We start from the raw sequence: 18,421 nt of genomic DNA on the forward strand, positions 1-18,421 counted from the left end.
CGGTCCTGTCCTGGGCAGCTGGGCTGGTGCTGGCGGTCCTGTCCTGGGCAGCTGGGCTGGTGCTGGAGGTGGCTTCCTGTGCAGCGGGGATGATGGCGGTCTTTTCCGCCGTGCTGCTCTTCCCAGACTTTCATGGTTTCTTGTGGCCCTTCCCCACCTTGGAGGGTGTCACAGCTGAGTCCAAACTCCCACCGGGACCCCTGGGAGCGGCTTTGGTGGCTGGAGTCTTCCCCCTCTCCCGCTGGGCACTGGCCAACATCTGATGCTTCACAGGTGGGGGACTGTCTGTGCTGTGGCTCCGTGCCACACTGGCTGCCCTGGTGGCCGGTGCACTCCATATTCCGGTGCCTACAGGCACCACTGGTCCCGGAAATGTTGTGGCTGAGGTGCTAGTGGGGGAGGTGTGGGAAAGAGGTCAAGGTTGGACAGGAAAAGTTTTTTTGACACACTGGGACGGGTAGCTGGAGGTGGTTTGGGAGTGGAGGAAGAGGTGGTGGTTGTAGGAGGTGTTCGTTTGCTGACCTTGGGTGAAGGTGCATGCGCTGGAGGCTGTCGTGAGGTGGATGGCTGTTGGGTGGGTGTGTGCCTGCGTTTGTGTATCTTGGGAGGGGGCATCACAGAAACACTGGGAGAGGGACGTGTGAATGGTAGTGGGGTGGTGACTGCACGTGAGCGGTGTGTGGTGGTGGGTGTGCTGGAGAGGGACGTAGTGGCTGTAGAGGCAGTGCATGCAGGTGTTAGGGTTGACGAGACTGGGAGGGAGGAGGGAGATGAGGAGGAGGGGGACACAGTGGAGGCAGTGGATGTTGGTGTGTCTGCATGTGTGTGATGCTTGCGTGAGTGCCTGTGGGATGTGTGGTGCTTATGTTTGCCTGAGCTTCCCTTGTGTGTTGAGGTGTGTGCATGCTGGTCTGTAGGTGTGCTTGGGATAGGCTGAGGTACAGGGGATTGGGTCGGGGTGGAGGAAGTTGGAGGGGGGAGGCTAGACACAGGGACAATGGCTGCCATCAGTGCTGAGGCCAGAGTCTGAAAAGCTCGCTGAAGGGCCGCCTGACCAGAATGAATGCCCTCCAGGAATGCATTTGTTTGTTGCAACTGCCTTTCTACACCCTGGATCTCATTCAAAATGGTAGACTGCCCAACAGTGAGGGACCTGATGAGGTCAATGGCCTCCTCACTGAGGGCAGCAGGGGTGACTGGGGCAGGGCCTGAGGTGTCTGGGGCGAAGGTGATGCCCACCCTCTCGGCTGAGCTGACACGGGGTGAAGGCTGAGGGGCTGCTGGGAGGGCGGTGCTGGAAGGGGGAGTGGCGGCTGTACCTGTAGATGGGGGGGCACAGATGTTGCCGCCACTACAAGGGAGCTCCCATCAGAGGATGAGTTTGTGCCACTGGTCTCAGCTCCTGTCCCCGTCGTGAAGCTCCCCTCCCTCTCACTGGTGAAGTCCGAGTCCGTAGTGTGGCCCTCCATGGCCATGTGGGATGCAGCCCCCTGATGCTCCGGTGCCACTGCTCCTCCGCCTGATGATGCTAAAGCACACAAGAACAGGGAAACCACAGAAAGGGGGGGGACGACAGAAGAAAGACATGTTGAGTGCATGCATTACCGCTACCATTGGCAGACACGACAGACACACAAGCCCCCTGCACTACGCCGCGCTCTTGGGCTCCACTGTTCAATTCCTGGGAAATACCCTACAAGGCTATGGATGACATCTGCACACATAGATGACACAGGGGCATGACTAGGTGTACTTGGCACTCTACAGAAGTGGGCTGGGGTGCCACATGGCCTGCCTTACGGATGGACCTTGCCTACGGAACTCGCCCTGGCCTAGGGAAACCCACAGCCCACCTCCCCCACCCAGACCCCTCCACTGCGCGCAAAGTCAGCAGAATGAGAGTGTACTCACCCCCTTGTGTCTGCTGTGATGCCCTCAAGCGCCCATCCAACTCCGGGTAGGCCACCGCCAGGATCCTTAACATCAGGGGGGTCATGGCGCAACTGGCACCCCGCCCACATTGGGAGGCCATCCCCAGCTGAGCCACCGCCGTCTTCTTGCTCCAGCGGCGAATGTCCTCCCATCTTTTCCGGCAGTGGGTGCTCTTTCTGTGGTAGACCCCCAGTGTCCGGACGTCCTTGGCGATGGCATGCTAAAAATGTACAGGGGGAAGAGTAAGTTATTACCAACTGCACCGTCAAAGTGATTGGCCCCCATCCCTACCCTTGCCATGTGGCACATGCATTCACCGTCGTTTCATGCACGCCGCACTCTCCCCCCTTCCTTCTGACATCCAGCCCTCTCCACACAGGCATAGCCCATAGAGCATGCTCCCAGTGTACTTACCTGTTTGTCTGGAGGACCGTAGAGTAGCGTACTGGGGGAGGACCCCATCCACGAGTTTCTCCAACTCCTCCGATGTGAAGGCAGGGGCCCTTTCCCCAGACACTCAAGCCATTGTCTCTTCCAGACTGAGGTCACAGCAGCACTTGCAGTGTAGGTCCTCTCCTGTCGAAGATCAGGTATCGAGTGATTGAACAGAAAGAAAATGGCGGTCACGTCCGCGGCGGTGCGTACCGTCACCGCCGCCGTTCATCGTCATTGGCTCCTGGGACCCATAGGGTCCAATGCTAACCAGTGCAGCATTGCGCCACGGTCTTCGACCGCCTACCGCGACGGTGTACAACGCCAGCGCAGTTACCTCACATCCCATTGTCCCACTTTAGAGGTCAGGCAGCCGCCATTTCAGGGGCCACATGGATTAATTTTCAACTGCGTCACACATACCTAGGCCTAGACTTAACACACATACAGGCCACCTTTTGGGTATGAATGGTGTTGTGCGTAAACTGTGGGTACGTACCTCTGAGTTGTTTGACTCTGTGCTTGCTGTTGTCCTTCATAGGCACCGTCCGCTGGGACATGTGAGGAGATGGCAGCATCCTCCGGTGTACCGACCGTTGGTGGACCTGTCGACAATGGAGGAGCGACATGTGATTATCACATGCAGGCTTGACCGTGCCACAATCCAGGAACTGTGTACCCAGTTGGAGCCAGACCTGATGTCAGCAATCCGCCATCCCACAGGAATCCCCACTCAAGTGCAGGTGCTGTCAGTGCTCCATTTCCTTGCAAGTGGGTCATTTCAAACAACAGTGGCCATAGCATCAGGGATGTCCCAGCCTATGTTTTCCATCGTGTTGTCCAGAGTGTTGTCTGCCCTTCTGAAACACATGCGGAGCTACATCGTTTTCCCTCCGGTGGAGGATTTGCCTACAGTGAAAGGTGATTTCTATGCCCTGGGACATACCCCCTACATCATAGGTGCCATTGATGGGACCGATGTGGCTTTGGTCCCCCCCCAAAGGAGTGAACAGGTGTACAGAAACAGGAAGAGTTATCATTCAATGAATGTACAGATGGTATGTTTGGCCGACCAGTACATCTCCGATGTAAATGCCATGTTCCCTGGCTCAGTGCATGACGCCTACATCCTGCGGAATAGCAGCATCCCTTATGTGATGGGTCAACTCCAGAGGCACTGTGTATGGCTATTAGGTGAGCACCTGGGAGCAAGACAGTGGGAATGGTTGTCTGGGTCTGGGGATATCCCTACAGGTTAGTGCATGTCTAACAGTTGTCCCTCGCCATTTGCAGGTGACTCTGGTTACCCCAACCTGTCATGGCTACTGACCCCAGTGAGGAATCCCAGGACAAGGGCAGAGGAACACTACAATGAGGCCCATGGGCGAACTAGGAGGGTGATCGAGCGGACCTTCGGCCTCCTGAAGGCCAGGTTCCGGTGCCTCCATATGATAGGTGGATCCCTATTCTATTCACCAAAGAAGGTGTGCCAGATCATCGTGGCCTGCTGTATGCTTCACAACTTGGCTTTGCGACGACAGGTGCCTTTTCTGAAGGAGGATGGTCCAGATGGCGGTGTTGTGGCAGCTGTGGAGCCTGTGGACAGTGAAGACAAGGAAGCAGAGGAAGAAGACATGCACAACAGGGACTCAGTGATCCAGCAATATTTCCAGTGAGACACAGGTAAGAGTACAGACCTGCCTACTACATGTACTTTAACACTACTACCTCTCTACTGTCTGTCCTTTTCGCCCAGTGTGTTGGCACTGAGTTGTCACTTCCCCTTACGATTTCACAGATGTGGGTCTCACTGTGTGACATCTGCTTAGATTCCTCATGGACTAGAGCTGTGTGACATAGGTATGTTGACATTACAATTGTAAGAGCATTTTGTCACTGTAATTGCTAATACATTATTTCGAAATCACAGACAGACCCCAGATTGTTTTGTGCTTGAAGTGTGTTTATTTAAGTGCTCAATATTGGAGGGGGTAGTAAAATGGTGAGGGGTGATGGCGGAGGAATGTCCATGGCAGAGTCCAGTCTATTAGTCTCACAGGTGCATTGCCCATATGGGCATAGGAAGTGGAGCTGGGGCAGTTTAAGTATGGACAGGGTGACAAAGTAGGACAGTAGGATGACAATCAGGGTGGTCTCATTTCTTGGCGGGGGTCTTGGCATCATGCTCTGTCTTTGTCCTGGATCTCAGGGACAGTTTGCGGGGTGGTTCTCCCTCTGCAGGGGGTGGGGTGCTGGTGTGGTGGTCCTGTGGTGGGGCGTCCTGTCCACTAGCGCCGGCGGAGGTGGTGGGCAGTTCATCGTCCATGCTAGTGTCAGGGGCCCCTTGTAGTGCCACAGTGTCCCTCCTGGTGTTCACGAGTTCCTTCAGCACCCCTTTGATGGTGCCCAGGGTGGAGCTGATGGTTCTGAGTTCATCCCTGAAGCCTATATACTGTTCCTCCTGCAGGCGCTGGGTCTCCTGAAACTTGGCCAGTACCGTTGCCATCTTCTCCTGGGAGTGGCGGTAGGCTCCCATGATGGAAGAGAGAGCCTCATGGAGAGTGGGTTCCCTTGGCCTGTCCGCCCCCTGTCGCGCAGCAGCCCTCCCAGTTCCCCTGTGTTCCTGGGCCTCCGTCCCCTGGACGAATGCCCACTGCCACTGCAACCCAGGTCCCTGTTGTTGTTGGGGTGGTGGGTTAGCCTGGGTTCCCTGTAGTGGTGGACACACTGCTGATTGACGTGTCCTGGGGATGGAGGTATGGGCCCGCTGGGTGGGTGCTGTGCTGGTGTTTCCAGAGGTGAGGAGGTCTGTAGTGGCCTGTGACTGTGTCAGGGGAACCGACTGTCCAGAGGTCCCCGATGGTCCGGGCTGGTCATCTAGATCCAGTTGGACAGAGGTGCTGTCATCACTGTGGGCCTCTTCTGTTGGTGGTGTGGACATGTGTGGACCCTCCTGTCCGGTGACGTTGGGCAGGGGTCCTGCAGGGGTATAAAAGGATGGTTATTACATCTGTGTGTGCCATGGTGTGCAATGGGTGGGTGGCCGTGTACCCCAGTGCTTACATTCCTGTATGGGACCTTGTGTGATGGTGGTTTAGGGGGTCGTATGGGTATGTGCAGTGGTCATGCTTTGGTAATGTTTGTCCATGCTTTGTTGTTGCATGCAGGGCTTGGTGTTAGGATGTGTGGTTTGTGATGTAGGGATATTTGTGAGGAGTTAGAGTGATGGGGGTGAGGGTGAGGGTGGGGGTATGTGCTGGCATGCAGGTAGGGTGGGGGATGTAATAGTTATGATTTGACTTACCAGAGTTAATTCCTCCACCTACTCCTGCAAGGCCCTCAGGATGCAGAATCGCCAAGACCTGCTCCTCCCATGTTGTTAGTTGTGGGGGATGAGGTAGGGGTCCGCCGCCAGTCCGCTGAACCGCCAGGTGGTGTCTTGAGACCACAGAACGCACCTTCCCCCGTAGGTTGTTCCACCTCTTCCTCATGTCCTCCCGATTTCTTGGGTGCTGTCCCACTGCGTTTACCCTGTCCACGATTCTTCGCCATAGCTCCATCTTCCTTGCAATGGAGGTGTGCTGCACCTGTGATCCGAATAGCTGTGGCTCTACCCAGACGATTTCCTCCACCATGACCCTGAGAACATGGGGTGTCTTTGCCGTGCCATGGGGTGGTGTAGGTGATGTGTGGGGTGGAGTGTGTGGTGATAAATGTGCTGATATGTAGTGGTGTGTTGTGTGAGGTGCGTGGAAGTTCTGTGGGTGATGGTGTTGTGTGCCTGTGGATGCTGTTGTTCTTGCTGGTGCTGACTCTCTCTGGCCTTCTTTCTGAATTTTTGGTCGTAGGGGTTTGTGGGTGATGTGAGTGTGTGTTTTATATTGTATTGGGTGTGTGGGAGTGGTGTGTGTATGTGTATCAGGTGTGTGTATTTGGAATTGTCCAATGTGGCTGTGTTTTGTAAATGTGTGTGTATTTTGAGCACGGCGGTGTGTACCGCCAATGGAATACCGCGGTTGAAAGACCGCCGCGTGGATTCGTGGGTCGTGATAGTGTGGGCGTATTTCTGTTGGCGTGACGGTGGAGGTTTTGTTATCGCCAGTTTATCACTGACCTTTGGTGTGGCGGACTTGTGTGGGTGTCTGAATTTTGGCGGATTCCGAACTGTGGGTCATAATAGCTGTGGTGGAATTCCGTGGCGGTGTGTTGGCGGTTTTCTGCACGGCGGTAAGCGGCTTTTACCGCCAATGTTGTAATGAGGGCCTTAGTCCCCCACAGTACAGGTGATTCTGCCTCCCAAATCCAGTAGTCTCATTAGGATAATGAAAACCTCCGCGACAACACAGAAGGAGCATTTGAAACCTCCAGGAGAATATGGAAGTGGTGGTGCTCCAGCTTGGCACACGTTGCAGATGTCAGCAAAGGCAGCAGGTCCCTCCACCACCACAGCACCCCCAAACACCACCACAGCAGCCATAAAGGCAACACAGAAGGCCGGAGTGGATTTTCAGACAGCACACAACCATCCTTGGCCTCAGGGGATAAGATGTGATCAGGATGTACAGACTGAACCGGGAGTCCATTTTACGCCTGCTGCACCATAGTGCTCTACACATCACAGCAAGGGTGCAAACTCCCACTACCATTCCACCCATGACCAAACCCTTCACTGTCCTCCATATGCTGGCATCTGACTCTTTTCAGATAACGGGTGCACAAGTGGCTGGTTTCTCCCAGCCATCCTTCTTGGTCCCCCTACCAAAGTACCTGGATGCTGTCATATGCCTCACACCCCACCACATCTGCTTCCCAAACATCCAGTATCTGTAGCAGGAGACTAAGCAAGGTTTCTATCAAATTGCTGGGTTCTCACATTTGCTGGGTGCAATTGACTGCACCCATGTGCAACTGGTGTCACCTGCAGAAATGGAACACCTATGTAGGAACTGCAAGCACACACATTCAATCAATGTGCAGGCCATTGTGGACCACCGTGGGCTCTTCACCGACATTTTTGCAAAATTTCTCAGCAGTGCCCATGATGCATACATATTTTACCATTGCACTATCAACGAGCGGTTCCAGAACTGCCAATATGGCAATGGTCTACTCATAGGCAAGCCACAATACCAATCATAACACTGTCAACACATCAATCATCTAGGACAAACACCACACTAAATACACATGGGAAGGGGTATATAAATGTACCGGCAACAACACAAATTCAGCATGCAACACTGCACCACATACATTGCACTTCACAGACACATACACCCACATGTACAATGCCATAGCCACACCCTAACTGGCACACCACATGCAGACAGGTGGAGCAAAGTCCCCTTTGCATATAGAAGCTGCCCACAAACCTCTAAAAGTGTCCACAGGTTGACAATTAAATACAGACCACACACACATTATACCAAACAAAGAATGGCTCACGTATGTCAATGGCATAGGCCACAGCCATTTTAAGAAAGTCACACATAGGCACTGTCCCACCTAAATCATAGTGTGGAAGCCTCTGGCAAAACCTAAAGCAAATGCCACCCAAGTGGTGCCATAATCAACTACATATCATCTACACATATCTGACATACCTGTAGTATGCACACACACCTGTCTGCTGCATTGTGTCACACACATACAAATACAAAATTATCTGTCATTAAAGACCATGTGGCAGAATCATGAGAAATGTGGCAGCACCTACTCCAGTGCCACCTCACATGCGCCCCTACTGCCCCCTAACACCACCATGTCTGTTCCGTATACCAGAAATGGTCTACCATGGTGCAGAGTTTATAAAAAAACTGTAGCAATCATGGATTCCACAGTAGGACTCCGTAGGACATACCTGACCTTACATGCACCTTACTAAGGGACCCATGTGAAAAATAGATGTGCTCCCTCCCAAACCCTGCACTATGCATGTGTAGAAAGTGTCTGTGAGAAATCATGTATTGGAAGCTAGGAGATACTACTACACCAAACTACATCATCATACGAATGTGTGATACACACCCTCGAACACTTGATGGCTTCCACAAGAGTCATCAGCCACAAAGGGTAACAAAGTATCGCACTGCTTGCATAGTGCCACATGGTAACATGAATGGCACAGTCTGGCTTTGTATGGCAACTATGGTGTCTCAACATCTGACACCATTGTGGTGCAAGGAGGTGGTAGGTTCCATCTAACAATAGAACACTGATACAAATATGGACTACACATATTTTTCTAAATTATAACTATCATGTTGAGATCAATATGAAAATGCCCATGGCCTTGAGCCACTACCCAAGATTGTCATGTTCATCAACACAGTCCAATGAAACCAGTTCACAGGAACATACACACAAGCAAGTCTAATCACCACTCCAACTAAAACTAACAACTGCCATGGTATGTACCAAACTACTATCAAGCTTTACCAACACATCTTCTCTCTTTCCTTTGCAACTGATCAAGGGTACGGCATACAGCCGTGGGTTATGACTCCATTTGCCAATCCCACAACGGTGGAAGAGTGGTCCTACAATGAAGGGCATACACAATGTGGTGGAGAGGACATTTGGGCTCCTGAAATCAAGGTTCAGTTGCCTGGCCCTGACAGGAGGAAGCCTCTTGTATGCTCCACCATTTGTATGCAAAATCATACTGGCCTGTGCAATCCTCCACAACATTTTTGTCAGAACAAACTCCCCTGGGATGACCAGGTTGATATCCCTAACGAGGAGGAGGATGATGATGGAGCAGAAAATCTGGAGGGGGAACAACAAAACACTGCTGCAGAAGTTTGCAGGAGACTCCACATTGTAGAGAACGTCTATACATAGTCATTGACTAACAAGATCACATTGTAAATAGCACAAATAAAATACTTTGCACCTGATTCTCCTTGGTCTACTCATTCTCTACTACATATACAATTAGAATGTGACTCAAGCCTCAGGTAGAAGGTAAGAAGCACAAAGGTTACAAGTATGGCAGCAACATTGTTTGTGATGTAAGAGGGTCTACTGCCGCCATCTCACACATCAGCGACACGCAATACATGGACATGTGACTCTTGAAGGCCTAGATCCATGCACCACTACAAATATTGTGCCTTCAAGTGAGCAAGGTGCTAATACCTAGCCTGTTTACCACAACAACACCATGCCTAGCAGTATGCATACAAGGGGGGCACACATAAGGTAGGGGCAGTCAACAAATGGATATTAAGTAATGTTGGAACTGAACACTGTTACAACTCACAGTGATTGCAGCTTTGCCTTCACAGTACATATGTGACAATGGTGGGACATCATAGGTAACTATGGACCTTCAGTAATTGTCCAGGGATTGTAACCAATGTTCAATTCTGAGCCTGCCCTGCACAGTGTATCCATGGGATTATGTCCTGGCACTGCCATTGGGCACAACCCTGACACACGGTGGACTGTATCTCACATATGGCACACACACGTTGGCTGTGGGGTGCGCAATGAGTTGCCAGACCAAATAAACAGCTATGGGTGCAGAATCACCATCCAAACATATGACCCATTGTCAGGATCTAAGAATTTAATGGGACAATGCACCACCACATAACAGTCTGGGTGGAATGTAGGCAGTGTGCTACAGTCACAATGTACATGAGCTGCACAATTGTCACACAAATCTAATGTTTTGGAACATGCCTAGAGGAAATCAAGGTAAACATGTGAAGACTGATATACGGGCATATGTCCTAGGTAGCAAAAGGTTTGCTAGTACCAACAATGCTTGACATGTCAGCATGTTTATCTAGCATGCTCTGTATAACAACATTGCACAGCACATAGCAATACACACCACTCAACGTCACTCATATGACAGAACTAGTGCATGGTAGCAACAGTAACAATTTATCCCATACATGCTTTGGGCTCCAACATCGCAATCAGGTGTGGGATGTGTTACTATGTCCAGCATTTTTCAATAATATCAGAGACACACCATCAAACTGAGTGGGAGTAGACCTAACCATATATGTTGCATTTGGCTAATGAAAAGTACAGCACTAAGCTGATTTCACAACTCAACATCATTCAGTCATGGTAAGAGTTACCTAGGTTTTGGCATGCTGGAAGAAATGCATACCCATCTTCAATGGAGGATGTGGATGGATAGCTTAGAGACACCCCAGATACTTGCAAATACAACACCGGAAGTATTTTGGAGACAACAGAAGTGCAGTGGCAGGTGTAATGTAATTTGTGCGTGGCACTCATTACCTCTCACAAATACCGCCATGGAACCGTAACTATCAAGTAGCCAGTAGTAGGAGATGTGTACATCTACAAATTACACAAGTCACATGTTGCATCCTGTCCATGTATGACCAGACAATGTTGCTGTAGAAGATGTGTACAAAGTACAAGCAGCCTAAAGAATGGGAGCAATGTAGGAGACAATACCTCCTACCATACCTTACCAGTAATGCATGAAAACATGGAGAAGGAACACAGACAGACCAATACTGACTGTACAACACATCAATTTCTATATGTCAACATTTAACATATGTACAGAGAGGGTGGCTAGGTCAGTACATAACCCAGCCATGTTGGCCATTATCATACCCTGGTATTAGCCCATCGCATGCCACCATGACAGGAGGCAGTGACAGACAACATCATCTGTACCCTGGCACGTTTCCAATTTTGAAGTTACAACAGATATACAACCCTTAAACAAGCTGCCCATGGAAACAACTAAGGACATCAAATAATGAGATATGTCCTACATGTGCAAGCACCCAGAGCTCTGTACGTGAGAGGGGAAGGCTGAAATGAAGTACCTCTGAGGAAAATGTGATATTCTGGTCTGTATGATCACAATTGTACATGTGTCTGTCTGCTGAGGCATGTGCAAGTACCCAGAGCTCTGTACATGAAAGGAGAAGGCTGACTTGAAGTACCGCTGAAGAAAATGCAATATTCTGGTGTGTATGATCACAATTGTACATGTGTCTGTCTGCTGAGTCGTGTGCATTGTTCTGTTGAGTAGCAATCATGAAGAGTCTAGCTCCCCGCTCAGTAATCCCACACACCACTGCTCTCGCTACATTAATATATTACATTTTCAGCGGCCTGATGCATGTGCACAGGGGGCTGAGTAAACTGGAGCACCATTAACCTGCACCTTCACATGCAACCATGGGTTTGTGTTGCCATACAAACTCCCAAAGTAGTGATGATGAGTAGTGTTGCATCTATGCCATTGTATGTGACAGTCATAATAAACATGATGTTGACAAATGTGAGTGCCAAGTTGGAAGTATTCACACGTATACCACATATCTTCGCACACATGTACCACTATAATGGCTCTGGCATGGTAATATGTATGGATTCTGAACAAAAGGCAATCAAGCACAAAAATAAGGGCATAGGTATCACAAGATCAGAGACTGAAAGAAATTACCTTCACATGTGTTACCAACATATGGAAACATAGGTGGTACTGATGTGACTACACATGCATCTGTAAAATGCCAACATGTGTCCTTGCAGGAAGAAAGTAATGTGATGTTTCACATCCCATGAACACACCACTGTGGTCATATGTTACAAAAATGACACTTCACATGTCTTTACACAAACACGGCATATACCAACCTTCACTAGCACATGAGTACATAACATCTCCTGCAACTCAGATGCATGGGGAACCAAATGACCCACGTGTAGCAGAGCAACATGAAGTAATACTCAACAACACACCACAGAGTGGACACACATGCACACACAATTTGCTAGGGGTAATGTGATGTCAATGCAGTCCCAGTCCACTGAATACGCTGAGTACAAATTGTCCTGGGTGTCACATGTCTTAGCATGTGTTGGACATAGTCCATCATGTATATTGTGTTGCAGGTATGTGTACATTTGTATCCCAGACATAATAATGTAATCCACCCACAAGTTAGTATTCATACACATATGTACACACATAGCACATGTGCCAACATGTATGTAGACACAGTGTAGCTACTCATGCATAAATGCACAAGGTATGAGTAATTGCATACAGCAGACTCATAGACAAGCCTATGGATTCAACATACCAATGTCACCTTTATGACATTACTGGATAGTCATACACATGTAGCCATACCACATATATACAACATTGCAGCACAGCCCATGTGACATTTTAAGTGAATCAAGGTGCACTCAAGGCCTACGGTGCAAAAATCCACACAATTCCACTTTGCGTGAAAAAAAATTACACAAACACAATAAAATCCACACTGCAATGTAAGTAAAATGCCGCCTGGGCCCTGGGAGGCAATCATACGTTCACATGCCTTTTAACACACCATGGTAAAAAATACCATACAATTCCCCTAAGCTAAAATACGCCTAGCCCCTGAACTCCTATCACACGTCCACAGGCAATTTCACGCAAAAGGTTAAAAAAATGGACGCATGACCATCATGTAAAAAAAGGCTCATGACTGAAAACATGACACACAGGCCCGGGAAGTGATGAAACAGGACATCCTGCCTGCAAACATGGTACAGTGAGTTTACTCCCACTTTCATTTCACAGCCTTGTGTGGAGCTGGTGCTTTAGGAGTTTTGCAGTGTTTGGAGTGTTTTGAGTGTTTATTGTGCTGTGTCCTGTAGGTGTTGTGTTTTATTTGTCTTTAAACCTGTCTTTTGTATTGTAAGAGTACTGTTTCTGTCTCTGTATTGTGGGGTGTTTGTCTGGAGTAGTATAGTTGTTGGTGTAGTTGGCTTAGGTGTTAGGAATTGCATTTTTTGGGGGTGAACTGTATTTGCAGTCCAGTATGTCTGGGAAAGGGAGGATGGTGCGGATGTCGGCCAATGAGGTGGAGGGTTTTATATGGCTGGTTCAGCACTACCTCCCCATTATGCTGGAACTGGGTGGCCCTGTCATTCTAGGCTACCCCACAGAGGCAAGGAGGCCGCAGTGGGGCAAGGTGCTCCACCACCTAACACTAATCTTTGGGACAGGAAGGAACAACCACCGCTGGGCAGACCTCATTACAAGGGAGCAAGATCTGCTGGATCATCTGGGCATAGAGATTGGTGGAACAGTTGGTAAGTCTCCCATTTCCATACAAACTCCTTTTTTGCGTGTGCATGACAGTTCTGCATGTCATGGTTGTGGATCTGGACATGTTGTATGCTACCTGTATGAAGAGCCCCACCACCACCTTAGGCCTGCAGGTCAAATGTTCAATAATGAAGCCGATTAAGGACAGATGTACCATTTTCCCTGCACAAACATTAAAAAGTGTTGTGATGCATGCATAAGGCAACTCGGTATTGAGCAGCATCAAATAAGGTCTGCACCATGCACCATGTATGGAAAAGGGTCCCAAAACCTGTTTGGGAGGCAAATGTAGAAGCCACTGGGAAAAATGAGAAATACCTTAATTCCATTTTTCATGCACTCTGAACAGCTGCTGTGAGCAGGTGTGATATGGGGGCATATAAATGTATGTGATGGGCCCCATGTATTCAGCAGAAGTCGTGATGATCTGTTGCAACTCCTGCTGAATACATCATTGACCTGCACAAATAGATGCAGTTGGACCCTACCTGCATCATGCTGTGCCTTAATTATCATTAGGTGCACACATGGCGGGGGAAAGGGGCACACTGAGGGCCACAAGGACTGTATTGATGCAATTGGTGCTGCACCACTGTTCTTCTATCGGCTCCTTTGTGTCATTGGCCAAGGCCATGTAAGGGACCTTGACCATGCACTTCTCTCTTCCTGTACATTGTGTATCACATACACCCTATACGATGTCTATTACCACACACACATGTGCTGGGTCAGTTCTACAGGCCTGCTGCTTCTCACTGACGGAATGGGGCTCCCCTGCATCTGCTCCATCACTGGCACATTATTCAGTAACTTGCACCAACACATGCATCCTTGGACCACAGAGCAAGTGTGTCTGTGTTGAAGCATATGTCTATACCCATGTTCTTATCCCTCCCTGGACAAATAATGGTATTCCATGCCAACAATGGCTGGCCACACACTATTGGCAATACATCCATGACTTCAATCAGTCAATGTGCAGGTAGGTACAACTATTTTCACATGAAGAAATTTCTATAGCATTATTGATTGTGTGTGTGCTTTGTGATGGCACACACATATTACTTACTTCACTGAAAGATGTATTACGGCATTCCTCAACACTTTGTATTACCAACACAACCCCTGGGCAGTAGTTTGTCAGTTTGCTGTGACAATGAGGTAGATGTTGACAACATCTGGGGCAGGCTCAAATGCTATCGGTGTCACAATGGGACAGCCACTGGAACAATCATTGCATGTCCCTCGGATGCATCATACAGTGTCAACCAGTCCCATGTGGTCACGGAGATGTAGAGCTAACAGACATGTGTGTGGCAATTCCATGTATAAACAGTGCAGTGAGAAGCACCACTGGAGTGTCAGCGACAGTGATGGTTTGTTGTAGGTGCGTGGGTCTACATTATCTGAGACTATGTGCCAGATGTATCACAGGGTTTTACCCATTCTGTGTCTATGGGTAAATGTGTTCATACATGTGGCCCTATGTGTGATTGACTGATCATAGATGTTTGTCAGTTGCTCTGATCTACCACTAGGATGTCTTGCTCAAGCAGCCTACCAAGTTGACAGTGAACAATGTCATCCATTAACCGATACGTACAAATTACAGTGAGCAATATTTTCCACTCAATTCCTGCAGGTGGACCTCCACCCTACAGCGTAGGTGAGGTGACTCAATTTAAAGACCCCGATGTAGCCAGTAAGTGTCATCTTGTGCGTCATGTGTGCCAATCCATGGTTTGGTGTGAGTCAGTCTGAAGTACGGAATGCTATGAAAGATGGTTTTGCCTGACCAATGATATGATATCATTGGAGAATGGATGGTGACATCATGTCAGTTGGAATGTTGTGCAATGAGAATGGCTTGCTTATAGCTTAAGAGGCAATGTGTGCTGGCATGGAATTGTGTGTAATAGGAATTGTAATGGTTGGCCACTTATTCATTGATGTCTACCATGATAGGTCTCAGGGCAGCTGTTTATGTACATAGCATGCCTATTGACAACCACTTTGTCACAGAGCCATTGTCAGCACTATGTGCCACACATAGCTTACACTTACTGACAAGATGGTACAGATGTGGGTTATATCTGCAGCAGTGTTTAGGGGGATTATGTAGGAGACACATGCACCACAGGTGCCTCAGTACCCTTCAGATATAATGAGGATATAGTACTGCAAGGAGCCATATTGTGCTGCACAACAGTTAGTAGTGCACACAATTAGAAGACAACTCAGCTCCAGATGGTTGTGGGAAAAATCTATGATTCTTACCACGCCAGATCTCAGCAGTTTTCACAACATGATCCTGCCACCATATTTGTGAGTGATGTAGGTCACTTCACATATACATATGAGTTGAATGCTGTGTGCTTACTTGGTAATTTGATGATGTCTGACATGCATGTGCAAATGATGTACAATGTATCAGGATACTGTTGCAGTATGCAGTACAGTGCCAAACTCACTGTTGGCCTAAGGGCACCCTTGTAGCCACCACGTGTGTGCTGTTTAACACATGTAGCACAACATAGCACAGGGTAGGGGGCTTCAGTTCTGTAATTTGTTGACAACTTTGATGTGCAGCTCAGGCTTTGGCCAAACTTTCTTTGAACATTGCATCAGTTGTACATGTGGGCACATCATGAGCAATGGCGTGCCCCCTTGTAACATATGCTCAGGCCAGGTCTTACACCAAGACACATCAATGATAATTTGCCAAACCTTAGAATAGCCGGTGGGAAGTTACCAGACCCCCTATCACATGGTCCCCACCTTGCATCCATGATGACTAGGCAAACCTTAATGTTTCATTAGGGGTGTTGAGGTGATGAGATGCATGCACAGCCCCCCTTATGGACAGGGACACAGGAAATCCAGACTTGTTGGGGCAAGTGATCCTCACAAGTTTGATGACACAAATGTTGATCATGGACAATTTTGTTCAATCAGCTCTGGGCCCTGTTGGTTCACAATGGATAGCAGTCATCCCACTGACATGTACAAGATACTGTTGATAGCTGGTAGGAAATAGTCATAGATGAGGAGTAAGTCATTGTTGAGGAATGTGTGGTGGACTGTATGGGTTATCTGCAGTTGCAGTGTACATAATATGTCAGTACAACCTCCACCCAATGCTGATACTGATGCTTGCTTCTCCTCATATTTCAGCTGCCAGTATGACACAAGACCAGAAGCATGCTTTCCACAAGAGGGCTGAACGCTACCGGCATATAATGAAGGTTAAGATAGGATACCGCCGAATCAGAAGGAGATCCTGCATTGAGAAGGCATCAGGTTAATGGTGTGTGTTTGCACATGGTAGACTCCACAGCAGCCACACAAGGACACTGGAGCAATATCATCAAGGGTGCAGGGGGCCACATCCAGACCAAGGCCCTCCATGTCAGCTGCACCAGTCATGACCCAGGTACCAGTTCATCCACCTGCTGCGGTTGTTGCTAGCCAGTTTGAACAAGACATGAGACGGGAATGGCCAAGGTTTTAGCCAGACTTAAAAATTTGGAGGAGGAAAGTGCTGAGAACTGGAGGATGTTGCGATACATCAAGTAGGAAATGAAGAAAAGCAGGAAATGAACTTATTGTGTTGTACAGCCTCCCAGTTCCTTCCCCTCCCTTTTACTGTTTTACATAGTTTTAGATTGAGTTTTATATGGATAGTATTAGAATAGTGTAGGGTAAGCATAGGTTAGGTTAAGTAGAGCGGGGTAGGGTTATCTACTTTTATATTGTTTAAGTTTGGGTGAGGGGTCATGTTGGGGTATTTGTGTATAAAACAAATACAAAATAAAACAAAAAAATAACAAAGAATATATGTATTTGTTTAGGCCATAGGTTAGGTTAGTACATGTGTAGTCATAGTTTGTTGTCCTGTCTCTTAAGGAGGGTGGGGGGATCCAATGTTTAGAGCGTGGTGTTACGTGTGTAAGATAAGATTAGAATAGGATAGGTGTAGTTGTGAGTTAGGTTTAGTTAGTATAGGTTAGTTTAGCATAGGATAGGTTTTAGGTAATTTTTTGGTATGTGGTTTTACAATAAGTCCTGTTTATCTTGGCCTAAAAAAATTGTAAGCTGATTGAGTGTCTGGGGCTTCTCATGAGTGCACTGGCCGAGTTGGGGGAATGCCCTAGGGTAGGCTTACTGTATTGATTTCTCAGGTTTACCATGTGCATCCCCTTTGACCCAGGAGCTGCAAGAATGGCTGCTACATACCATCTACTAGTGCATTTCACAATGTGTATGTGTACTTTATCTTGGACAGGTAAATATGGTACTTCACCTGTCATGGGGGGGGCCTGCAATTTCATTGTTCGCAAGTCTGACAACAGGCAAATTTGGAACTGTATCCTGCAACACTGACAGGTGGCCATCACTGATAAAGTTATTGTTTCCTGTACCACACAAATAAGTTGTACTGGTACTCCCATCTGGGTAATTTACCACTGAATTGGTTCAGAGCCATACATGCCATATGTCTACTTCAGAGGATATTGGTTCAAATTCATATAATATACTCATGAAGTTGGTTGTAGCCGACAACACTATCATTCAGCTTTCTTATGTTAGGATTCTAGTGTGTGACTTTCTGTCTGACAGTCATACACTCATGTACTGATATTCTGTACACATTTAAATTGATTGACACAATGCTATCTTTTAGCTGAGTAGATAGATCACAGTATACGTAGAAATGCTACATATTTACAAGGTGCTTTATTTACAGGTGCAATTGTAATTGTGATTTCTATACAATATCCATTTCACAGATCCCATGAGTGAACGTTAGCCATATGTAGCACAATCGGAGTCCAGGATTGAGGGACATGTCATGAGACATGGTTAGGTGTAGTGTGCATAAGTGAGGAGTTAAAAATTGCCAATTGGTATGAAAGAGACAATGACAACACGTAGAAG

Source organism: Pleurodeles waltl, chromosome 10, assembly GCF_031143425.1.
Source record: "Pleurodeles waltl isolate 20211129_DDA chromosome 10, aPleWal1.hap1.20221129, whole genome shotgun sequence".
NCBI lineage: Eukaryota > Metazoa > Chordata > Amphibia > Caudata > Salamandridae > Pleurodeles > Pleurodeles waltl.